This window comes from Gouania willdenowi, chromosome 14 (genome assembly GCF_900634775.1).
Source record: "Gouania willdenowi chromosome 14, fGouWil2.1, whole genome shotgun sequence".
Lineage (NCBI taxonomy): Eukaryota > Metazoa > Chordata > Actinopteri > Blenniiformes > Gobiesocidae > Gouania > Gouania willdenowi.
Window position 1 is genome coordinate 24,061,421 of NC_041057.1, and position 15,932 is coordinate 24,077,352.

General features: G+C 37.6%; 1 protein-coding gene across 2 annotated transcripts in view; it reads right to left on the minus strand.

Moving 5' to 3' along the window:
• rnf43 (ring finger protein 43) overlaps positions 1–15,932 on the minus strand; it is a 143,511-nt gene that overhangs the window by 83,826 nt on the left and 43,753 nt on the right. Inside the window, exon 1 of one of the 2 annotated variants that reach the window (XM_028467103.1) lies at positions 15,518–15,539. The exons of the other annotated variant lie outside the window; for it this stretch is intronic. The gene's annotated coding sequence lies outside the window, so the exon portion shown is untranslated. Of the gene's footprint in view, positions 1–15,517; positions 15,540–15,932 lie in introns of those variants that run through there. 2 annotated transcript variants of the gene reach the window in all.

Sequence of the window (15,932 nt, forward strand, 5' to 3'; positions counted from 1 at the left end):
ACTGCATAGCTTAATCTGAAGTGTGTTTTTAATGTGTTGTGATGAATTGAAGAAGTGGATAAGATTATTATGACTGCATTTAAATCTGAAAAGGCCCTGGTACAAAGAGGAAAAATGATGATTCATCCGGTGGCAAGTCACAGCAAAAGCATCACACCTCTAGTCACTCAGCTGTGTGGAATTTTGTGCAAAACATGAAGGTGAGTGGCCAGTTGGCACTGTTGGGACCATGTCACACATTTCCATGGTATTTTTCCCATTAAACTGGTGGCCGAGGGTCTAGCAGTGTAGCTAATGGCAATCTAGTGATGGAATATTGCACGATTTCAGCATAACATCCCATTTTTGTAAGTCATCTGAAGCATGCCAAATGTAAAATTACAACAGTAGTTAACTCTAATAACTTTATATTGCATGTTTGGTACTATTACAGGTAGTTAAATTTCCAGCAAAGTAATCAAAGCAGGGAAAGATGATTAAATGAATAGTAAAGTGACGCAAACTTGATGTAGAAACGGGTAAACCTTGAAAAAGAATTGGGAAAAATTTAAAACGCATAATCTGAGGGTTCAAATCAATGTCTTTTCGGGCAATGTTTATAGTCTTTCCTTAAAGAGTAACTAAACCCCAGGTTTTAGCCAACCTGCCAATGGGGGTCATTTCAAGAAACGCCTTGGGGTTTTTGGAGTAGAACACACCCAGTCAATACTATAAAATCTCCAAAGAAAAATCTATTCAATGCTAACTACCTACTCAATACTCACTATACCCCTCTATTAGGAATGTGTGATATTTTATCGTTTATGATTTATCGTCAAAAACATTCTCACCGGTAAGAATTTGTCATCTCACGATATAAACGATAAATTTCCATGTCGGAAATTAGCGAGGGCCACGGGCCATTTGTCCTTTCAATTTAGCCAAGAATGCCCCCCAAAAAAAGGGGGGCACCGCCACCGCCCCCTCACACACAGCCGTCTGTGTGTGTGAGGTGCTCGTCTCGGCTACCAGAAGCTGCCGAGCTACGATACATCATGGACCACTACTTGGTTAAAACCAGATAACATCCAACAAAGTGAACCAGTCCAAGTTCCTCCGTTAGATCCACCCAAAGTTCCACACTGGAACTGGAAACTCCACTAAAGCTAACTATGCTAAGCTAACACACTGACACACAGAGCTAATGCTAACCACTCCATAGAAGGAACAGACCAAGTAAAAAGAACACGTCTTACTGTTATAAAGCCACAGAGAGCCACCGACTTGTTAATGGTCAGATTTAACACTTTACTTTGGAAGGATAAAAGCAAATATGTCACACGTTGTGTGAGATAAATGTTAGCATAAATAATAATGTCACTATAAATTCGTCCCAATTTCCTATGAGCCTAAAATGTCCTGGTTGGAAATAAAAAGTCACTATTTTCAAAATATTGAAAATGTTAAAATATAAACTATCAAGAGGCTTGTCTTGTCCATCCATCCATTCATATGTACTTGATCTCAACCAACTTCCTGAGGCCTAGTCTTGCCTACAAAAGTAAAATAGCCGGACCCTGAGTTGATCATCAGTTCAACACAAGGCCAAAATACAGCAACAATTCCAAGTATTTCAGCAGTCCCTTTGACAACAGTCTCACATACCAGTTTTTGGGCATCTGGTAGGAAATCTGAAAATTCAGAAAAAAAAAAAAAAACGCTCACAGAGAACACAAATTCCAATAATAAATCATAACCTTAACATGAGGCCATTCCGCAGCACTGGCCATTCACTCATAACTTGTCTTCAATTTTGCTTTATTTTATTCATCCGAGTTTGTTGTGTTCACTAACAAACATTTGAAAGTTTGACTCAACAACATTATTGACTGAAATTAGGTCATTGGGCAAGATAGGATCCTATACAAACATTAAGTTGTCACATGTGTCAGACTGACACAGTCTGATGAAGTGTTAGATTCATCAGCCAAAGCTCAATACACTCAAATATCTTTTTCAGAATTGTACATTAAAGACCGATATTCTAAAAGCCATTTGTGTGAGGACTTCACACTGCATGGAATTACACTTGGAGTTTGTAGCTCAAGGATTTATCTCCACATCCTTCGTTAGCAGTGGGGACATAGTTTGGTGCAGTGCCCGTGTAATCTGATGCCTGCTGGTAATGGCATTTCATGCTTTCACATGAGCTTGGGCTGTCAGAGTGTGTATGTGGATAAGAGAGAGAGATGAGGGGGGCTGGTGGGAGATAGACTTTGAAGAACGTATCTAGCGATAGCCTAGTAAGGCCGGCAGAGGGCGGAGAACAGGCCTTATACATATGGACTTTGGGAGCTAGAAGCTGAGATTTCACCGCAGATAAGGGTAGGAGTGATGATGCTGTCCAAACACACACAACTAGAGTGCTGAGTGCGTTGTCTTATCTGGAAATTATGGACTGGCAGGACTCACAAAAACAATCGTGTGCACCGTTTTCAGAGTAACAAAAAGGCTACTCATAAGTTAGCTATGCCAAAGCTACAAATCACAAAACCAAGACTATGATCTTTGATAGTGTACCAACACAAAAATCTCCACCCCAAAATAAAGGCACCACAGCCATGTTAGAACTGCAATAAAGAGAGGAAAAACAAACAGGGGTTGAAAAATGTAACACTAAACCAAAGTTTGTTCAATGTGTTACACTAAAAGGTGTAGATGTACATGTTTGGTACTATACAAATAATGATACATAATACATAGACACACAAACACACATATGATGTGTGTGTGTTTGTGTTGTACATATGTAAATGTATATTGGACTTGTACATATATATATACACACACATAAACTAGAGGCTGGACGATAGACAGTTGACGACACAATAGAAAATAATGGGCTTACAATAAAAGTCTGATATTTTGGAAGGGAAAAAAGGTGGGGTAAAGAATTGCAGTTTAGAAAAAAAACTTTTAATTGACTCTGGGCATACTTACATACTTACAGGGTATGACCTTTTCAACTCCATAGGAATATAAGAATAAAATCAAATATAGCTGCTGTGCAGCAATGGTCGGGGCCATGCAATTTTAGGAAAAAATGTTGCAAAAGCTGAAGCTTTAACTCACTATCTTCAAAACCAAGAAACTTCACCTAGCTCAGAAATATAATAGTAATTGGAAATATCACCTTTACCTAGTTAATGTTTTGCTCCATAAGGGAAACAGTTTTGTTCAAAATGCCATTTTTGCATTGACTGCAATTGTTTGTATGAGGGCAAAATTCAAAAGCTGTAAATATATATATATATATATAGCTAAAATACAGGCATTTTCCAAACATCACCTACAAACAAAAATTGTGGGAGCAGGTTCAAGTGTACAAAAGATTTTGGGTTTGGGGGGATGCTTTTTGTTGGAAGTTGCAAATCTGTAGCACATACATATGATTTGTTGAAGACCCTTGGACATTGACAGTACATAGCCCTGGTTAATGTTTTGAAAAAGCCAGGAATCAAAGATCTCACTAAGACACTTGAACCAAAGTATGATTCGTCTAGTTGCAATTATTTTTTGCGGAAAAAGAGCAATTGGAGTTGTACATGTTAGTAAGAGGAAAGGTGGCCCACCAGCAACAAATATGACCCACTACTCAATTACTATGAATCCAGGGTCCAGTAGAAACTGTGAACCTCATCTCAGCTTAACAGTACATTGCATTGATCACAAGACGCTCTCATGTCATGCATCTTTTCAGAAACTTGTCAAATGTGGATCACTACAGATAACGGGGCTTATATAATCAAAACTGTGAGCCTGAATAAGTGGACAAGACTGCAGTGTTTTGGCCACTGGCTGTATCTTGCCATTTTGTGAATATTTGTCTCGTCTTGTCTCCCTTGATGGGAAAAAAATCACTTTATTTAACAGTGGTAAATGCTAAGACAGCATGTACTACATAAAGGCCCACATGTGTGTTTCTTAATCAGATATGATGTTCAGACTAAATATGGGAAAAATAAATCTGTGTACTGTTGGTTCTTTGTTTACTCCATTTTAAAACCAAATCAAAATAACAAATAAACAGTGTGGTCATTTAGTTTTACTGACTTAAAACTTAAATGGAATTACAAAAAAATTCAATCTTGTTCCATTTGTGTGATATTTGGATATTTAAGGGAAACTAAAACACCAGTGCAATGGCTGCTTGTTTAAAACAAAAACCTTTAAGAATAAAAATTTGGTCGACTTTGTAGACCCAAGGAAACCCAATCTGTTCTTGAAAGAGCAGCAAAGAATTAAACAATATAAATGACTAAGCAATATTTGCTTGTGTCGCCGTTTAGGCTGTGGACAGAAAATTCTTGACAGAACTAATTAACAAAGCCAGTATTGTATCGTCTTCTCATTGTGTCTCTTTGAGGCATTAATATTACTTGCATTTCAAAAATCCTTTACTCCATTCATGTAGAGGCATTCAGTATCAATAGAAACGCAGTTCAACACATGGTCTTGTTCGCAGTGAACTGAACAGCTCCTTCATCATTTATCTGATTGTTCCCAGAGCACTCTGAGACCTGTTCTGTGCTGCGGCCCCCATAGATCTAGGCCACCCTAGTCAACATGCTGATTGTTGGGCTCCAGAACATTTACCTCATCTTTCTCTCCCCACCCCCATCCCCTGCATGCTGGTCAGTTGGTTCCCACACTCCCCTTCAGTGGCAGGCATCATTGCTCCACAACCTTACCCCCAGAAAAGGGCCAATGAGCAGTGACCTCCATGTTCACAAGGTCATGCACAACTTCACAAGAATGTATTGTCCATATAATTCTACATTTTGTCACTCATAAACAAATCAATGACTACACAACTGCACACCTATTCAATGCAAGCCTCCATAACACATTGTGCTAAGACAAAGTCACAATGGCTGGTGCAAAACAAAAACAATGCACATGGTGGTTTTTGCTTGCATTATTTTGCCTAATCAATGCAATCTTAAAACTAAAGTTTAAAAATTAAGATAACCAAGTTCATTTGATGGATGTAAAGCTGTCAAAAACCAATTCCTCCTTTTAAACTGATTGCTTTTCTAACTATGTATGTACACAATGTAAAACTATGCTTTTACTTACCAAGTACATGAAGAGTATTAGTTTATTAATGATAAGGCAGTCAACAAAACAAAACTCATGTAAAGCAATCAAACATGTCTAAAATGTGATTAATAAATAAGAGAGACAGCAGTAATGTAAAATGCAACGTGAACATTTGTCTGTTAACTCATTGGAAAATAGACAGAAATGATGGAATTGACTTCCTGAAATGGAAATATCTGTATGACACGACAAATACCCTTACCGACATTATACATTTTTTACCAATCTTTCCTCCAAAAAACAGGTGGTTTGACATGTAGTAAGTGTTTGGAAGACACAAACAAATGACTCAAAAATAGCACAGGCTCACGCTATGAAATCCTGACTGTCCGTCTCCATCTTGCAAGATTTGCAGTGATCTGAGCAGACTGAAGCAGCAAGAAATGCATTTATTTACAAAATAAATTTAAGCTTTGTTTTTGCATGATTTGGGACAAATAGTATATCACGTTAGTTACCTTTTGCACTCTACTCTTTTTCCAAACTGAAAAATGAAGAAGATCCATCTGCCTTCTTCTTCATGGTTATAAGAGCATTGGTTCTTCTTAAGTTTTTGTGTAATATCAAAAAACATATCTATACTATAATTCAAGGGAGGTGTGTGTGTGTGTGTGTGTGTGTGTGTGTGTGGAGCAAATATCTCACGGATGCGGTGCCAGTTCGACTTGAAACTTGGTCGACGGGTTCCAAATACCCCGAGTGTGTATATCTGTTATTTTGGAGTATTTTGGTCATTTCAAAATGTTTATTTTAATTTTATTTCACTTCTGGACGGCCCCAAAATGAAACCTATTCAACTTTTGACCTCAGGGTGTGAGGGGGCGCTAGCGCACCATCTGTTGAGAGACGACTTCCGGCATCCATTTTGAAGGCGAAACCGATGAACTGTGAATCAACTGCTATTCATCCACGTTCCAAATACCCCGAGTGTGTGCATCTGTTATTTTGGAGTAATTTGGTGACACAAAACGGTCAAAACATTAATTCTATAATTACGGCTCCCTCGGTAAGAACGCGCCATTTCCGTCACCGTGTCGCAGTTGTTTGGGTAAAAAAAAAAAAAAAGGTCGATATTAAAAAGGTTTTTGTACCGCTAAAAGTCATTTAAGTTAATATTTCATAGTTATTTAATATTATTCCCGTGATTCCAAACTTACTTTAAATCTCGGGTCACAGACTTCACTTCCTCCTTCGTCTCCATGAGTGTGGGCGGTGCCTGTGCTGATGTTTTTGTGAGCGGATGGGTCCACTATGATTATTGTTTGTTCTGCGCAACGGTGAGTGTTTCTTCTCATATTCTACTATGTGCTAAGAAAGATGCTAGCAGCTGCAATGTAAACAAACACACACACACGGCTGATGCGCGTGCGTGCGTGCACTACATCGGGATGTACATGGTGAACTCACACAGAGCCGTTGAGAGAGATTTGCGACTTTGGTGTTGCAAAACGTTTATTTTTTGTGGTACTTTCTGGTCTCTCTTTTTTACACACACGCACACGCACACACACGGTATTATATTATTTGTTATTGCAATTATTACCATTAATATCATTACAACATTACTTTCAGTACTATTACTACTTTCACTATTAATATTATATCCCTATCAACATATTTATTATTATCAGGGCTCTACACAAACTTATCCAGTGGTGGCACTGGTGTGACAAACTTTCTCTGTTCGTCGAGGGGTTGTACAGCATAGACATACTGTACATGCTGATGAATAGTTGACTTAACTGGCTACCGTAGTTAACGTGTCTCTCTTAACAATCTGCGATGGTTCATGTGCAAGAAGCGCGCGCATGTGTGATAGATAACGCACGGAGGAGATGGCTGGCACACACACACACACACACAGACAGTATTTATAATAAAAATATAATAAATGAGTAAAATAAAACTAAAAACTAAACAATATTTATACAAAAAGTACACAAAATGAGAACAGAAATGCATAAAAATATACAAAAAGGCTCCAAAACCACACAAAATTGCTCCAAAATACATACATTACAGAAAAATACACCAATCAACAACAAAAATTATGAAAATGACTCAAAATACACAAAACCAAATATTTATACAAAAATACACAAAATAACAACAGAAATGCACAAAACTACACTAAAAAAGATACAAAAACACACAAAAAGATTCCAGAATCACACTGCAATGGCAACAAAAAAAATTTACTTACACAAAAAATGCACAAAAACACAACAGAAAGATACAAAAATACGCAATTATACCCCTTATGCTCCCACATGAATGCATACTTCCCACTGGCACTGTACCAGTTAATCAAAAGTGCTGGACACGTTCAAATGCAAAGAAAAACTCTCAAGTGACAAAATGCTCTGTTTACTCTGCATTGCCATGACAATATCAGATAGGAGATCTAAAAATATGACAGATAACAGACATGGGCAGACAAGGACTGAGTAAAGCATCCTCTAACAAAGGCAACTTTTGTATAGCAGAGGAAACAGAGGGGGAGATAAAACAAGAATATACTTGTTTGCATTGCTACTGAACGCAAACACAGACGACAACAACACACAAGCACGGGTTGGCTATTTGTGCTGCTGTGGAAAGATGGTGCAGCTATTGCACAACGTACTGCCATTTACAGACGAATTACTACTCCTACAAATGTTGAAGGCACTGATGATTCCATACTACAGTACATAGCAATATTGAATGAATAACTAATAACAAAAGAACTCAAAGATAGCAAACCTCCGTGAAGCGCCAAATATTCACTTTGTCGGATATTGGCAGTTATCTGGATCAGTGATCCTGATCATGGTATGGTACCATGGTCGTTCAGACTTTAAAGGTGTGGAATACATTTCTATCCGGATAAAACTCGGTGGGGTAACTGAAGAACCAACCCGACATAACTGAGTCAAATTAAATAAAAATACAACCCAAATGATTTTCTTTTTAATTTTACGAATGATGAGAGATATGGGTTTTCAAATTGATCCAGAATCAGTATATTGATCCAGATCCCCTCCACAAATCAATGAAATCCTCCATGATGTAATGTCTATCTTTGATTTTTTTTTTTTAAATTGTCAAAATCCGTTGATTACTTTTGACATAATCCTGCTATTTGTCTGTGAACAGGGATCACAAATGCAGACCACTATGCTTCCTGTAATTTACAGCAGTGGGTGGGGCTTGGAAACTAGTGGTCTTTCTATTGGAGACCTCTCCCACCAATAACTGGCCAATGTTCTCCATTTCTTCAAAAATGATTGACAGGCCACAACTCTGACTGTTGACAAATGGTTTGTAGGGAAAACTACCTGCACAGCCATATTTCTTGGAGAATTTAACACACAGCTAGCATTGTCTAATATTCAGACCTTGGCTGTGCAAAAAGGACCTGACAGTCAGCCTCCCCTTTTCATTTGTATTTATGATGGCTTGTGCATTTTGGAGACAAGCCCTCCTCTCTGTTCTATGTTCATTTCCCCACAACACATTTCCTACCATGAAAATAGTGCAATTTTACTCAGTCAATGATTTGCCGAGACCAACGTCTGAACTTTGAACTCGTACTACGCCGTGCACTGTAGGGAGGTGATGCATGAAGAGAAAGGGCTCTGGGTTGGGGGCTAACTTGTTTATGATTCACACCATAAAGCTTCCGGAAAGGTTTCTGGGGCTGAATGAGCATGGGTATGTTAACCCCTGACCTTCAAAGGTGTAGTGTCAGAAAACTGCAACAGTAGGGTGTGCGTGTGTAGTTTTATTATCCATATTTGAATGGCGTGGAGTGTGAGAAAAGACACGTAGTCATGTCTTTGCCCTCCTAAAGAGCAGGTGTTTGTGCAAGCTGTCCCGGGAGAGGCAGGCTGGCTACAGTGTTGTGAGATTGCTTCCACCTGTGAAGATCAAATATGAGACATTTATTATACAGGAGGGACTTATCTACTGCTCCCTATCTGATGGGCTATGTAATGGAGAAGCCTTGGGCAGATCTACTTTCACTGCCCTGAAAGACTTGAGATGTGACCCAAAAGGAAATCATTATGTGAAAAAACAAAGGTGTCGTAGGCGTGGAAGAAAAACTTAAATGGACCTGATCGTTCTTCAGTCTGCTCGACACAAAGACTGGCACATACTTAAAGAGTAACTAAACCCTAAACCTAAACTTTTTTCTGCTGAATTCATATGTATTTCAGTATTAAGTAGTGCTGCTGATTGATCCTTGCCAAACTTTTAACATCTTAGTAAAAGTATTTTAATTTGGTGTATTTTGTTGTAAAATGTAAGTGACTGCCCTCTAAGAGTTGAACACCGGCTATTAGAATTAAATTTTGCTATTGGCTGGAAACAGATTATGTGACGTCATTGGACCATTGTGCGTCACTGTTGGCCCCGCCCCTCGTATAAAAACTGGGAGGAAGAACTCAGGTTTTCTGCTCTGTCAGTCCTCAGTGAGCATTGATTGACAGCTCCATGCAGAACTGAGTTCAGCTGCAGTGATGTTTGTGACTCTGTGCTTCTATAAAGAGCTGATTCTGGTCTAATCAGAGGGTTCATCAAGCTATGTGTGTATGTACAGACACATCGTGTGCGTATCCCTGTCCGTCTCTGCGTGTGCGAGGACATTTGTGTACTTCTCACTGAGTGTGCGTCTTCCTAGTTTGTGTGTGTGTGAGGTGGTGTTACGGCTGGAGAGCAGGGGATGTTTGTCCATGAGTGCTATAGTGCCAGTTGGGTTGTGTGTGCTTGGGTGAGCTTCACGTTGGGATTGTGTGTGCCTGTGATTGTAGTAGTTGAGCACAGCTCAGCTGTGCACTCATTGGGCAGCGCTGTGGGGCCAGACTGCCATGACTGAGCGTGTCTTATCCTTAAATGTAACAACATTTTACAGGTGATTCTGCACATGCTACAACTCAGAAATCAGTATTGTGAAATCTTTAGTAAGAACCGGCTGCATTGTGTTAGAGTCTTCATTTACCTCTTCTCTTTTATTAGCAAAGATCCCACTCAAAGATTCCACCACCATGATCACTTTTATTTTAAATTCAATTCATTCATAGTGTATGTCTCATAGATCAATAAATCAAATGTCATTTATTCTAAAAAATAAAAAAGGTTGAAATTGCCACTTCAACATTAGTTTTGATCTCTACTGTAAACAGATATTTTTGGAAGAGTTTCATGCATTGCATTGTGGGATGTGGGGTCCTGTTGACAGATGCAGATGTGTTTTTTCCTTAATTATTCTTGTGATTTCACCAAACAAGGAGGACAGTGATTCACTTGACACCATTTTTGTTCTAGTTTATTCCTGCATTCCCAGTGATATCAACTCATTACAGGAGACATTTTGGCCGTATTTTGATTTTTCTTGTAAATCCAAAAAAAAAAAAAAAAATGCTACTGATTTGCCACAACCTTCGCACTGTGAAAACATCAGAAATGCGTTGGGAAGTCACTTTGGAAGAGTTTTTAGGAGAAATCACGGTAAGAATGAAGTAAAAACACTTCTATGTATCTGTCTATGGGACTCCACATCCCACATGCACAAAACTCTTCCAAAAACGTCATTGATTCATTGATGTATGATCTTGATTTTATGTAATAAAAAAATTACATTGGGAGCAGCTTTAATTTAAACTTGCCCATTACGTGTGTGTGCGCGCACGCACATGTACACTGTTTAAAAAAATATTTTTATTTTAATTATCAGATGGCTAAAAACTTCCTGTAGACACTATTAAAGTGTCAGGATTGTGTAAGAATTCTGTAAAAATGTATATACAATGCAATTTTAGGTGCCATACTCTCATACTATTAAAACGTCAATAAATAAATTAAAAATAACAGCATATACTCCTACATTGACTTTCTACACATTTCCACACTTTCACTATGCAGATTTATTGTACAGTATGCATTTGCACACAGTCTACAGTATACTAGAGTGCTATTTGATGAAGGTCTGTTACTAAATATGCTGAATTTGGTGTGATTTCAGTGGATTGTTCAAGATGGAGATGGCTTGGGGATAAAAGCAGTTCCTGAATCTGTTGGTGCAAGTTTTGATGCAACGGCAGCGCCTTCCGGAGAATTAATTGTAATTCAATGCGTAATCAGATGAGACAATTCACTGCTAGCATAATTGCCAACAATTTTAGCACAGCAAATGAAAGACTAGAGCAACCTCATTTAAAACAAAATGCACCAAGTTTAAAATAATAGCTAGTATTACAGTCACTTTTAGTACTCACTCGTGCAGTGCCCGTAGGAAGTACAGTATGTATTGATAGAAAAGTGGGAGGTTAAGTAGCTTTTCATGGATGGCCAAATGAGGTTGTGTTTGAAGGTGGGACGTCAGGGACATTTCAGTTTGTTGTGAAACGTGTAGAGCAGGGGTCTGCAACCTTTACTCTCAAAGGAGCCATTTTACCTCATCTCACCCCGAATAAAGTCCTCCTGGAGCCGGAAAAATACCGCCTCAATGTATACAATACAGTGTATTAAATTCTATACAGTTAAAATTATATAGAATAATGTTTGATTTAATTTGATTTGATAAAGTAAATGGCAACTTAAAAACAGTTTAAAATAAAATAAAATGAATTGACATAAAAAAATAACAACAAAACCGTGTCTTGCATCTTCAAATTGTTACGCATTTCAGTTTACATGAACACAATTTATATAAATAATATTTTTTATGTTAATGTATTTAATGTATTAATGCATGATCATGTGGTCAACACATGCTAATTGCTAATTTCTTGCCACACATAAAGCATGCGTATTTAACCGGCACATTGGTAGTTAAAAGAATTTGTTCCCACACAATTAAAATCTCTGTTTTCTTCCAGAATAGTGTTTTTGTTGGTTTAGTTATCTTAGCAGAGATTTAAAACTTAAGGTTAACCACAGGTGCAGGAAAGTTGATGGTCTGTAGATGTTGCAGCAGATGAAGTAGGAAGGTGCACAGCGTGATTTATTTTTAAGTTAACAAATTTTTATATGATTTTATTTGTCATTAATCATTAATAGCCTCTGTAAGAATATAACTCTTTATTTCAGTATTTTTTTAAAGCTATATGGAGCCATGGAAAAGGACTCAAAGAGCCACATGAGGCTCCAGAGCCGCAGGTTGCAGACCCCTGGTGTAGAGTGATAACTATTGTGTTTTCATATATTTAAACGAATAAATTGGAGAAACACTTTGAGACACTTACGTTTACATGGGAGCTTTAATTCCTCTTTAATTCAGAATAAAAGTTAAATCCTCTTTAAACTGACCTTGTAAACACTTAATTCTTAATGCAAACTTAATTCTGAATTACACACACACACACACACACACACACACACACGCGCACACGCACGCACACGCGTGGTTCACCCAAAGCGAGCAAAAATTGAAGCCACAGCGGAGTGTTTGCGCTCTGCCAGCAGGGATGCACCGTACCTTGAGTACCCCGGTGGACAATTTTGTGAAATAATTCAACGGTACTATTGCAGTCCAAACAAATCCGACGTTGCACACTTTTGAACCAAAAGTCAGCCATGGTGAAAGTCTCAGCTCTGTCAGTTCCTGAACCACAGAGATATTTGAGCCACACACTCACACACCCCCACACAGAGATAGAGATTCCTTGCTTTATAGATACATTACATCAATATGCTAGCATTGTGCTTTCAGACAGTGAAGCCTTGATATTCTATTGTCTTTAGGTCATACTGTATATACCCATTCAGCTGTTTTGGGTTGTTGAGATGTTCACATCAAATGCAATCGATCCATCAATAAGACGAATAGGTTAAATTACTGAGCTAAAGTTAAAATAGTTTTAAATGATCTATATTTTCTGCACAGTGGAATAACAACTCCTTTATTTTCATGATTATAGCTCACATTTTTAGCCCTATAATCATCCAAGACATTTTGTTTCAAACTGCAACAAAAAAAAATGATTCATTCACCAATATACCCACTTTATATAAGCAGTATATAGGCAAATTCAGGTGCAAGGCACGCTTGATAAGGAAAAAAACAAAAAAACAATCACTTTCTGTATTGTTATGTTTTGTCATCTATAAAACCCTTCAAACATTTTTAGAAGGAATTATTTCTAAAGTACTATGGATAAAGGTTAAGTAATATTAGTGTTCCAAATAGATGTCATGAGGTATATATTCTGATCATTGAGTTTTTCATCGAGCTTATTAAATAGTAGGTCATACATCATATCTCATAGGGCTTATAATGTCATGTGATCTTGTTGATAATCATATCAGGCCTATGAATCAAGCGAGAACAAAGCGTGAACTGTGTTCATCAACATCATGCCAACATGCGCCAGAGTCAAGGCAACAAACCAATTGTCAGATGGCCTTAATTGCATGTCTGATGTATCGCTAAACATCCATCGCTTGCTGAAAGACAGATGATAACACGCAGTATATATCAGTCTTGTTTGGATTTTGCCCTGATCATTTTTGTCCAGATTTCATTTAGTCAACATATTTTTTTTGTCATAGTTCTGTCATCCTGCTTTGTTTACATATAGTCCTGTTCTATAGTTGTTATTCAGATCAAAGGTTTTGACAGAAACTATTAATTAGGGCTGCAACGATTCTTCAAGAACCTCAAAAACTGCGATTACAAAAAGTGATCAACAATATTCCTTGGCTTTGAAGTCTTATTTTTTTTTCTTGCAATGCATGTTTTTTCTTGCAGAAGAGAAAGAGAGCTGCTCTTTTCTTCTCTGGGGGTTATTGGCAGATTACAACGATGTGAAACAACATCCTTACGTCATGTAAAGACACAAACGGTCTCTTCGTGTATAGTTGTGTGAGCCAACGGGATGGCAGGCACCGGGACAGAAAACAACGAGAATGAGCAAATGCACTCAAGTGAAAGCAGCACACTATCAAACACTGGCAAAGGTTTTTTGCAGTTTATTCCAGTTACATACTCAATATCAGAGCAACAGGTAACAATGCTTCAAAGCGGAGGGCAAAACTCAGTTCTGAGCATGTTGATGTGCTCACCTATCTTCACTGCAACGACAAGCTCTTTTAATGGTTTGCACAAACACCAATACAGACTACAATGGGGTGAAGGACTCTTGTTCCGAGGTCCTGTCCACGGACAAGCATTTATATTGCATTAGTTTTGATTCTGAACACAATTTTGTACTATTGTGTGAAGTTGCACAATTATGGACAATGAATATATAACAGTATTTTTGCTTTATTTTGAATACTTAGAAAAAAACGTGGGAACTTTATTTTTAAATGTTTGCAGCTCAAACATACCGTATTCATGTTGGAAGTAATTCAGTTTATTTTTATTGGATATTTTGGTAAACAGTTTGTTACCTTGCACAATAAAGAAGATCCTGCTGACGGTGAGAAAGAAGTTTCAGGGGGATGTTTGGTGTCATTCCGCCTTCTCTGAACCGGCAGAGCCGGCATACAACATGACCCGGAGGCTATCTGACATCACACTTTGAGATACAGTCTGTGCCACACACACGCACACACAGATCAAAGCCACTTCTGTTTACAAACCAATTGGAAAGAATCAGAATCCAAGTTTAACACACACACACAGACACATGCACGTAACCATTGTGCGATAACTCAAGAAAACTGAATTTTAACAATCCACCTTTCCAGTTTGTTTACATGCCGCAGAGCATGGCATATGCATACAGACAAACTTACACAGACATAGGTAAACACCTGGCGAGAGTATGACAAGATCACACCTGGTCAAATACACCATACATACATTATTCACCTGGCCACTGTCTGCTTCTCTGAACAAGCCCCTGATATGAATAATAACAATCAACTATTACACCTCTATATGTAGTTATTAAAAAAAGATGGAGATAATAATATAATAATTGGATTTATATAGCGCTTTATTCAAGGAGACTCAAAGCGCTTTACAGAATCCATTATTCATTCACACCAATCATACCAGTGGTGGTAAGCTACATTGTAACCACTGCACAATTCATACCCATTCATACAAGGCACTGTGGGTAAAGTGCCTTGCCTAAGGACACAACATCAATGTCCAAATGAGACTTAACATTGAACAAAAAGAAAATATCTGGTATTTGGAGATTTAATAATTCACTACTTATCAAAGATAACTTTAAGATGAAAATAAGAGAAATAATTTAAAAAAAATATATAGAATTGAATGACACTGACAAGGTAAATTTAGTAGTCCTTTGGAAAAATACAAAAGGAAAAGACTTGAGAGAGATGGATCAGATTGAAAAAGACTATAAATTTACAAAAAGTACAGACGCATTAAAAAATCTTGAAGAAGCTAAAAGAAAAATGAATGATTAATCACCTTGAAGTTCAGAGAGACTTGGCAATTATAGAACGACTTGCTTATGAGGGAGGTCCTCGAGCGGCAAAGATTCTTGCTGATAAATTAAGAAAACAACAAAATCAAGCACTGATGGAACACATTGATATAAATGGTAAAATTATAAGAAATAGAAATAGAAAATTGCAAACCAAAGTCCAGCGTATTATGAACAATCATATAACGACTGACAAAATAACTTTTCCCAAGACCACAGAAGAACAAAAATAATAGTTTAGTGGCAAACATTTGTGAAACAGAAATTCAAACTCATATTGGTAAATTGAAAATGAATAAGTCATCAGGTTGTGACAGCTTTACAACCGAGTTCTATAAAGGATGTAAACATGAAATTACCTATCTTTTATGTAAGGCCTTCAATGTGTACTGAAAAATA